Consider the following 12,112-nt stretch of genomic DNA (forward strand, 5'->3'; position numbering starts at 1 on the left):
TAGTTTCGAGGGCTTTCTTGACCTCCTGCAAGTCATCAACATTCCATTCTCTTCTCATTTCTCTTAGAATCCTCCTATAGAGCTCCTCAACCAACTCATGGGTCTTGTCATAATGTACTAAAGATGCCACAACCATATCTTCACTAACCCTCAGTTGATTCCTTAAGGTATGCATTTCGTTATCTCCTTGCTGAAATTGTTCATTGTCTTGCAGTGTCATCCCTGGTTGTTCCTCATAATTCATGTTCTGAGTATCATGAATATAGGGTTCATGATGCCAAGGTCCCAAACTACTATTAATTTGAGTGCAATTTGCTTCATTATTTTGTTTGACAAGACTTACCTCCAAATCATCAACAAGGAAAATTGAGCCTTGTGTAACATCTACTATGTAATCTTGAGAAGGTTGCCCATCTCTAGTGGGTGTCTGCTTTTCTATTTCAGGATAATTTTGATCTGTCAAAATTTCTTCATACACTCTTGTGTGTCGTTCCCTTGCAAAAAGATCTTGGGCCAACTCTTGGTACTTTTGTTTTGCCATATCAGTCTTATTCAGTTGCTCAAGATAAAAATCCATATAATCATTGAATGATAGATCATTTTGAATTCTGTTAAGGAGTCTTTGATAACCCATGTAAATATTGAGTATTTCAATTTTTATAACGAAATCTGAATTCCAGACTAACTGTGCTTGCGGCCTCATAGTCCCTTTTCTGTCTTTATCCAAGGTTTTTCCCATTGCTGAAAGTTGTTACCCTAATACTGAGAGTCTGACCAACAGTTATACTGTCCCAGAATTGCCTTGTAGTCCCTTAGCAGTCTAATATTCTTTATTAGAATTGGTAAAATTTATGGTTTTTGGACCAAAGGAATTTGTCGAATAGTTGGCAAGGAGTACGCTCTCGAGCAATCACCACAAGGTTTCCACTCTACTGTCTCAGTATGTAGATGTGAATTAAAGATATTAATCAATGAGGACTTGATCCCCAAAGGAATGAAATAACACTTGTTACTAAGAACAAAAAACTGATATAGTATCCCTGGGCAAGGACAAATAACTATACATCAGCCTTCAACAAGTTAACTAGCAGAAATTTGGGTGAGTTTTGAAATTTGGTTTGACCAAGCAAGGAGTTTCTTTGCAGTCATACTGCTAGACAGACTCACAAATCTTCTCCAAAAGACTTTGTACTCCCCTCTTTTACACAAGCTCCTTTTGAATCTTCAAGCACTTGGATCAACCTCCTGGCCCCCTTGAACAAGGTTGCCTGTACTTCTTGCTTTAGAGAAATAGTGTTCAACGCACACCTCCCAAAACTATTAACATACTCGAATTTGGAACCATCTTCCTTGACCTTGTTACAGATTACCCTATTCTGGAGTTACCAATTTTAAATTCAAATTGACTATGTATGTTTTCTATCTGCCACTGAAGAGTCTTCCTCCAAATTTCATTTCTTTCCCTTCGAAGAAATTAATGTAAGCTTGCTCAGTCTCGGTTGAGATTACTTTAGGCAACTTAGATCTTCCTAACATAAAACAAGTTAACCACTTGCTTCAACAGCTCTCTTCTCATCAAAATATAGGATCATCATGAACCTTTATGGTTACCAGAAGATCCCTTTATTGATCACCTTCAGATTTGGGAACTGCTTCCATAGAAAAGGAAATGATGTAATTTGTGGTAGCTTCAGAAACGCTAGATTGTCCTCCTTGCTCTGACATAGTGAGAATAAGCTCGCGGAAAAGTCTAATGTATACTTTTCAAAACAAAGTCCAAAGTATTTCCAGCCAAAGGAGAGGTCAAAATTACAACTATCTCCAATAATAACAAAGCCTTCAGTATAGGAACTGTCAAACCTGGATGTTGATGTCATGAAAGTATCTCAAGCTCTAACGAAATAGAATGCACTGACTCCTCTAGTAATGGTAAAATAAATTTGAATTTCACCACAAAAATAAGTTGTGCAACAAAGCAGATGATAGGTTCCGACACCGTCCAACTTCAATGTGATCTTTTACTCCAACCCGTGAATAAAATAATATATCTCAAAATCTACCCTGACTTGATACTTCAATTCAAACATCTAGATCTTGACTCCAGTTAATACATCCTTGATATGCGGCAACAATTTGATGTAAACTTTTTAAAATTCCCTTCGGTTCCTCAAGCTCTTCCCGTATCTCTAACTGCTTTGATCTTTTAACTCCACAAAATATTTCTAACTCCTGGGTGAAGTAACACTTCTTTTGAACTGTTTTTGCTGTTAAAACGACAAATGTCCCAGCAGATGCAAAATTTGTCAATTTTTGATATACTGCGGCCAATACGTGTTATGGGTTTGTGTTGGATCCGTCTGCCCTTACTAATGTGCTGTGCACTCCACCTGAAAGTTCGACTTCCCCTTTTTGTCATTATCTTGTAGTGAATTCTTTCCCTTGACACTCACCAAGTTTTCTTGGCGTTAACTGGCAAGTCTTCAAAATACCTCGAATAACATGCGTTAAAACATGAGTTTCATTTGCTTCTGATGGTCCAGTTCTCGATAACTTGTTGGCGGGTGTCTGTTCAGTCCTGGAGTGTAACAAATGCCCGAAGAAAAGACTGAAGTCAGTTTGAATTCTGAGAAGATCTAAATTAAACGTAACACTTAGCTGTTACTTCTGGAGGTTTCGCATCCCATGCCATCGGTGCCTCTATTCCAGCTTTCTTGAGCCATTATCTCGATCCAAAAGCATTAGCTTCTCCGACGAGTAAATAACACTTCAATTTACCACAAGTCTTAATAACGCCGATGAAGAAATGGAAATCTGCTGCGAATTTTCTTTCAAAATTTCAAGGCTTCGAAAGATGCACCAAAGATTGCAGAAAGTAATGGAAAGATCTCACCGACGATTCCATAGCCCAGCGGAAGCTTTACAAGCTCCAAAAATCCTCACGCACGGCCACACACAAATTAAACTTCCTTCTAAATTCTTGAAGACTGGAATTTGTTCAAAGTTGACGTTGCTATCTATATAATAAGATAGTGAATATATGGACAGTCCCGTAAATCACAGTTGAGATTATTGGTGCTAATATCAACCTTAGCACTCTGTTTTTCCAGTATCCTGATTCTCGTTCACGAGCTTTGCTTCCTCCACAGTCCATGATGAAAGAATGTCACCCTGTTTGCCACGGTAGCTGCCTTGAGGAAATCGCACACAAACCCAAACTCACGTGGGGCCACTCCTGTGTTTGACACCTTCAAAACTCTGACCTTCCTTTAACGCAAAAATGTTTGTGTCAAGAGGTGTAACTGCAATGCTAGGAAAGTAGAATGCTTGATGGAAAATAGCCCACGTATTATCAGCAACTGGAGTAGTTCGAGGCTCTTTTAAATACCTTGGTATTTCGGCCAAAAGAATCTGATTATAATGGTAGAATAATCATGTACAATCTCATAAATAATAAGAAAATGTTATTGCTCCTTCTTGGTGACACTCCAAAATCCCACAGGTGATTTCATGAAGACCAAAACATTCATTCCATTTCCTCTTGCAAACTGTATTTTGACCCAGCAATACAGAATACTAAATGTTATCTAGCTTAGTTACCCTTACCCCAACAACTTGATTCTCCTGCACTTCTACTATTACTACCCTGGTTTGATCCTTACTCTTGCCCTTGTCGATTCTCTGGTACCTCAAGACAAGAGTATCTGTGCTCTATAAATGTAGTGTTATTTCCTCCAATGCACATTAAGAAAATTCTGTCTTTTTACATCCAGTCTTTTATCAAACTGCAATTTTGCAATGAATTTTTTTCCAAAAATTTTCAATTTCTTAACCTCACAGGCTAGCAAGATACTATGGGTCTGATACCATTGAAATATCCCGAACAGGATATTTACTGGTTTCTCTTTAAAAAAAAACTAGAACTAAAATCTTGTAGATGTATTCGAACACAAATGAGTACAGTACAATAGCCGGCAGATATTTAGCCAGTTTCTCCTTAATAATAATATTCAAACTCAGAAACAAACAAAGGGAGTACAGTACGATGTTTGAACCAGAAAACTCTTCACCAATTAATAACCAGTTCCTTTCAGCTTTATATTCAAAATTTCAAGCATAAGCAAATGTGATATGAACAACAATAATAAACTAATATTTTCCCACATAAATCCGTTTGCTTTAGAATGATATTAAAGATTCACACATAAAAATGTATTACAAATTAGCAGGATAAATCAGAAGTCCTTCAACACTCCTAAATATGTTATTGTATTTTATAGCAACAATACAATAACCAGTACACATAAACCAATCCTAAATACAGATTTAACAGTTGGATTGGAATGATAAGATAAGAACCTGTAAATGCAAATGAAACACCCGAAGTGATGTTTCCCAAGACAATGGGTTTGCGTCCACTGCCTGCTAGCACGAGGGGCTACGTCCTCCAACTAGCTGAAAGCTGAAGCTTTCTGAGACTCTCGTAAGAGAGAAGACTGAACTGAATAATAAATCAAGCATAACAAAGGATAGAACCTCATCTCCTTTTATTCTCACAATGATAACCCTTCGACTTCTTTCCAAGGTTTCGTCTTATCTTTCCACCTCCTCTTTTGTCCACTTGAAATATTAATTTGACTTTTAATTAATGACGTTTCAGCTCTCATAATCAATTTAATATTATAATGATGACCCCCCTTAATATATCTAATGTCGCCAGGAAAAGGACATTACAATATATGTATATACATATATACATGTATACATATGTATACATGTATATGTATACATATACATCTACATGTATACATGTACATGTACATGTACATGTACATGTACATATACATATATACATATATACATGTACATGTACATGTAACATGTATACATTTATACATGTATGTACATGTACATATACATGTATACATATGTATATGTATATATATATATGCATATGTATATATATGTATATGTATATATACATATACATATATATACATATATATATATATATGTATATATATATGTATGTATATGTATACATGTGTACACATATGTACACATATATACATGTATATATGTACATATGTATACATACATACATGTGTGTGTGTGTGTGTGTGTGTGTGTGTGTGTGTGTACATGTGTATACATGTATATATGTACATATGTATACATATATACATACATATACATACATGTGTGCACATGTACACATGTATACATCTGTACATATGTATACATACATACATACATATATATATATATATACATACATATATGTATACATATGTACATATGTATATATGTATACATATGTGTATATATATACATATGTATATATATATATATATACATATGTGTGTATATATATATATACATATGTATATATATACATATATACATATGTATATATATGTATATATATATGTATGTATGTATGTATGTACATGTATATATGTATGTATATATGTATGTATATATACATATATACATACATATATACATATATACATACATATATACATATATACATACATATATATATACATATATATAGATATATATACACACATATATATATATACATACATACATATATATATACATACATACATATATATATATATACATACATGCATATACATACATATATATACATACACACACACACACACACACACACACACACACACACACACACACACACACACACACATATATAAAGTCGAGAGATATCCTTCTCAGGCATTGTTGTATTGAGATAATTTATGACAATAGGTGCCTCGAGAAGGATATCTTTGCCCAAAATATGCAATGAAATCTGTTGCAGAGCTGAATAATACTCTCTAGTTATCTTTTTCAAAGGCTCGGGTTATGAATAAACTTAATCTACTACTCCATCCAGTCTCCTCCATTCTCATTAAATATTAATAAAATTCTTAAAGCATGGGGGTTATTGTTTGCAGCAGGTGACTCTTTAATCTTTGCTATTACATTTTGATTGCATGCATTCTTATCAGTTACATTTGTAATGTAAAAATAATTATAAAATATATGACACTTAAATGAATGTCAATTTTTTTTAAAGTAGCAAAAATTTACATTGATGAGTGCTTCCACTGTAGAAGCCTCTCGGCTTAATAAAAGAGTGGGTCATAATTGAAACATTTTGAATATTATATACTATTTTTTTTTTAGAATTAGATTAGGTCCTATGATAATGACTTCCCCAATTTAAATACAATATATACTTTCTAAAATAAATTTAAATAATATTTACACAACATGAATTGAACACACTTAGCTAAATGGTTGTTGATCTAAGATGAAGGTAAAGAAATTAGAATCATCTTTCATCAAAGCCTTTCAAAATGCATTCAATTTGAAATATATTGGTTTTAATAATGTGTGCTTAAAAGCATAGAACTAACACCATGTCCCCATGCTACTGCTTAAATCAATTATCAGCTTAAATTGAAACAGTAATGTGTTCCCATGCAAAATAAAAATTGTAGAAAAAGGAAAATTTAGAATCTTTTCCTACTTTTGTGGAGTGGCTATTTTTTTAGCAAATGAAAATAACCTGTGGGAAAAGAGGGGGGGCTGGAAATAAACAATGTGTGCTTATTGAAAAAAACAACACATGTCTTCACCACATTTTTTTAATCCCCTTTTTATTTGCCTATATTTTAGTTTTTAGAATTATTTGCAAGAGAAATGATTAAAAATTGATTTTAAAATAATTTTTAGAGCACTGCTTAAAATTATGCAGCAAATATTTTGATCCATGGGGCCACAAGTTCCACAAATTGTGCCACAAAACAATGAGCAACAACTGCTAGCAAAAATAGGCTAGTAGTCGCATGGAGACATGCTCTAAGTATCTAAATTGTTGATGTGAAATAACAAAGATTACTTCTAGCTTTAGGACAAATATGGAGAAAGGATTCCATTAAGGAAATATCATCATTTGCCTTTTCAATTCAACCAAATTAAGAAAATGTGTTCCTTATTTGCAGCTCATGATACACTCTAAGTGAAAGATCTTTTATTGCATTGCCTGTAACAGAAGAAACATTTTAGTATTCATAAGAACAATTAGTCAAAATTATATTCTTTTGATGTTTCATGGAAAGATGTCGTATTATCTTAAAAACATTGGACAAATTGATCAAATATTCCATTCCCTATCTTCTAATATTTATATCAACTTGGACAAAATTCTTTATTCTACACATTAATTTTTTCTTAGTTTGGAGTGTAGAAAAGATATCTACCTTATATAGTCTAATCTTTCCATTGGTTCACTAGTTATAGTCAATGGAGTCAAGAGAAGGTAGATGCAGAACATTGCAGACACCCGAATGCTGCCAAATATTTTTCAGGTCATATATGATTACCAACACTCTATCATTTAGATATGCTATGTCAATAGAGTCAATGAATGAATAAATACTTGTAATTGAGTCAATAAATTAATAAACATAATCATGTTTAGAAGACAAGCAAAGCTTAATGTAGGAAAGTCCACATACATGTATGTTGCCCATTTCTCTTCTTTTTCATTTATGATTATTAAGAGTGCAAGAATCCTCTGTTCTGCAAGTTGGACTATAATTTTCCTTTGGAAGAAGAAGAGTGGACATATATATGGAGTGGGGTTGCACAAGATGAAGCCTTACTGTGGTAGGTTTTGTTATAGTAGTTGTTATAATAGTTATTACAATGATTTCTTCAATATTAGTGATGAGGGATTCCAACCATGGAGATCATGGGGAGAATGTAATGCAAATAGAGGATGAGGGACATGAAAATGGGGTAGCAAAGGCTCCTGAGGCCCTCCTTTCTCCTAAGGCTCTCCTTTCTCCTCTAATGGTAAATCTTACTATTGTTGAGGCAACAACATCAAGAGGAACAAGTGCCCTTCACACAAAATCAACTTCATAATTATTAGCATCACAATTTCTATTTTTATCTCATTATCTTTATTTTGTAAGTTGGATGTTGATAATAAAGCTTACTTTAATTTACTATAAACATAAATCTATAGATTGGATAATGGAATGATTATATCTCAACTTTCATGTCTCCGTATATAATCAACCTTAAAACTATTACTAACATTGGCTTTTATTATCTTCTATGTAATTTGGATGGTTACTTTGGTAATGGTCAATTCAATTTTAAATAGCCATAAAACATAAATTACTTTATAAAATTCTTCCAGATATGTTTTCAAAATAAATAAATTTTTTATTCTCTCTAAATTTGGATGCCTAAATTTGCAATACTCTTTAACTTTTAGCATCAATTACTCTCAAAATTTCCTATCATAGCATCCATAAGCATAAAAATAATCTCAAAATTATCCTTATCATGCACTTTTAATTATTTGTTCTCTAAATTGAATTTTGACTTTAGTACTCCATTATCACCTTTAAGGCACATAATCTAATTTCAGTGGATGGATGACAAGTGGTTAGTCGTGTCTGTCAACTTCTACAATATTCTAGAATAAGTGCATCTAACAATCCATGCATTTGCATTCTTGTTTAGTAGTTGAACATTCTGAGAAAGCATGGACTAAGACCATTGCATGTTGTGCCTTCATGAAACTTTGCAAAGTTGTTCTATGTCCACTATGTGCTTAAATAAATTGAAGGATGAGAGGAAATAAAATCGAAGACTGCAGGCATTGAAAATATTGATCATTCTCAGGTTTACAAAGACATTGAGAACTACTAAATACTAGAAATTGAAAGGGAGAATGATCAACACCTCTTCTTCTAATGATACTAATGATCGACCAAATTTTAGTTTTGGAGCAAATCAATCACAAAATTGGGACTTTGGCCAAGAGAGAATCAGTGTATTTTGCAATGAAAAAGACAATGATGATCATTCCAAGGCTATTGATGTCACATGATAGAGGCAACAACTATGGTAATGGAGGCTATGGCAACGACAATAGAAAAAGTTAAGCATTATGGAAAGACGAGTTCAAGGATTCCTTCTACCAAGCACCAACTAATGGTTCCATGTTTTAGATCTCTAGTTACGTTGAACTCTGTTGAAATAGAAGAATTGATTGGAAATTTTAGTCACTGACTAGGTCCAATAGTTTTGAAGGGAATTGTACCCAACACTAATCCTCCGACAATCAAAAAGCTAAGCATTCAAATTATAGTGAAGGAATTTGTAATGATCTTATGCAGTTTTGGGCCTATCAGGAATAGAAGCTTGGCCTGTTTGTAGGACTTTGTTTATGAGGGCAAGCATAGACTAATAGTCTATGAGTATGTGAAAAATGGGTCACTTGATCACTGGCTATTTGGTTGCAGAAACAAGGCTATGAAACTGAATTAGTATAGAAGGTTTGACATGCATATAGCAAGTCAAAAATGAAGAGACTGCAAAAAATAATAAAAATAGAGATACATCTAACCATTCTCTTCTTTTAATTGGTAATATGCTAAGTTATAAAGAAATCAAACTTTGTGGAAGGGGGAAACATGGTGGTGCCAGCTTTGTACATAATGCACACGTTGATCTAGTATACTCAACAAAGTCTTAGCATTAGTTGTTTGTTGCCTCCATTGTGTGAGTTTCTGTATGAGGTGACATGTCATTGCTTTACTTCTAAGTTATCAGGCATAAATTAACCTATATGGAGGACATTCTCACTCAACTATGGAAATAATTAAACCACTTCAAACTTAGCTTTGGATCCCCTAATTGTAGATAGAGCTTTGTTGTTGTCTATTTGATGCTCTCACTGTACGAAGTACCCAAATTGATATTTAAACATAATTTATCTTGCTCTCTCTCTACTCAAAAAATTTTCCTAATCATATTTTTTACATGATAAAGCTACTAGGAAGAATTGAACGAAGTCATCTAATTTGTTTACTTGAATGAGATTGACTCAACTAGTAAAACATAGACTCTTTCATTAAGGATAAAAATGTTCAAGTCCTTTTTTGAGCTATGCTAGGGGATGCAACAAGAGGGAGGAGAAGAGGGAAATGGAAAAGAAAAACACCCAGAAGAAAAGGAAAGCATAACACCCAATAAAAAACAGAACACCTAGAAAAAAAGAAAGAAATGAAAATCAAACTATGCTCTAAAAACCTTACCATTAGAGCTAAATGCTATTGTATCTTCTTATGCTCACCTATAGCAAAGAACTTCATTGACATCATGTAAAGAATTTGAGAAATTCCAAAAAGACACATAAATAATTTGTGAATTTCCAAACAAAAAATATAAAAGTTCAGAAAGACACAAATAATATGAGATAAAAGATATAGAATACCTGATACAAGATCTACGCACTCAAACAGTGAGAGTAAAAATCATAATTAAGGAGACTGCATTCATCAACAACCCAAAAGGAAGCACAATGAATCATTTAAAACTCTTCACGTGCACAATTCACGAAGAGAATTGAAGACTGATAACTTAGCACGATCACTTGGTAGGTGAAAACATTCATGGAAGCATTAAGTGGCATAAGACCATATTTATTTCCCCCACAATTTTCTCAAAAGCATGGGCTCATTTTCCAACACATAAAATGTTAGGCAAAATTATGACGATTCTGGTTAGATAATGGTCACCGACAATGTCTGGCCCATCAAAGTTGATAAGACTAAAAGTCAAAATTATTTCGATGACCAAAAATTTTGAGCACAACATCGATAAATAATTGTACGCTTAGCCACAATGTTAAATAATTAAAACTACAAACAATTAATATTTCTTTTGCGAGAAGTTGAAATTATTAAATAATTGCACCTAGATTTCAAGAATGGGGGGAAAGATAGTGCAATAGAATTTAATTTAAATAAAATATCCAGAAGCTTTATGGTGTAAAACAACTTGGAAAATCTATTGTACATTATGAGGTGCAATTAGAATCAAATAAGAAATATTGTTATTGCAAACAATAAATCAAAAACAAAGGCATATAGATATTCGTCAAAAATTAAAGTTTTCCTATTGACCACAATCAATAAACAAAAGAAATCAACATGGATGCTATAGTTACATGTCATGCGATAGGTACTAATAATATTAACATTATATATGCACATATTTTTCTATATGCTTCATTTATATGTAATCTTACTAAAATATTATATTTTATCAATGCCATATTGTATTATTTTCTACACTAATTTCCAAAAGTAATTGCTATAGTTTCTTAGGATTAACTTTCAACAAACTACATTTGACTTCCACAGGAACTTTGATGCTTTGTATCATTGTTAACACTATAATAAATTCATCCAACCATCTCTCTCTCTCTCTCTCTCTCTCTCTCTCTCTCTCTCTCTCTCTATATATATATATATATATATATATATATATATAAATTTTTATGGAGATACAAACAATATATATTAGTTTTGTGGGAGAAACTAATAGTTGTAATTGATTCATATCTATCTATGACTTTTTTTGTGTGAGTTTAAAAATTAATTAAACACAAGGAAAACTAGTGCTAGCTATTAACAAATTAGAAATTAAAGCACAATTTTAAAAAAAGTGCTTCAAACTTTAGATTCTTGGATTGTTTTGATTATACAAATTAATAGACAATAAGTCTCGCCAGGTGATCCCTATCCACTTACCTTTTTTGGTGAATATATATATTATATTTTAATTAATAGAAAAAATAAATCATCAAAAATTTGAGAAATACTTGTAAATATTCCATCAATAAATAGGGCAAAATACTTTTAGAGGGTCCAACAAATGTTTACCCCCAGTTACTACTATTAAAAGAGTCTCAAAGAAAATATATGTACTAATAGCCATTGACTCATTTGTACTTGACATTTCATAAAGACTTTAGATTTTTTTTGAGTGAACTCCTGTGATTCAATAACACAATGAATATAGGACAATGCTTTAAAACTAGCAATCACAACTTAGTGTACAATGGGTAGGCTAAACAGGTGTGGAAGCTCGACTAAGTATTTGTTCATTGTTTTTCTCTCCCTCTAATATTCTTTTTATCTCTTCATCTATGTATTGTCTATATCACCATCTATATCTCTTCTTATTCCTTTTATCTCCCCTCTCTATCTCCTTAGCTCTCTTTCTA

Source organism: Cupressus sempervirens, chromosome 7 (assembly GCF_028749045.1).
Source record: "Cupressus sempervirens isolate cs-2001-9-10 chromosome 7, ASM2874904v1, whole genome shotgun sequence".
Taxonomy (NCBI): domain Eukaryota; kingdom Viridiplantae; phylum Streptophyta; class Pinopsida; order Cupressales; family Cupressaceae; genus Cupressus; species Cupressus sempervirens.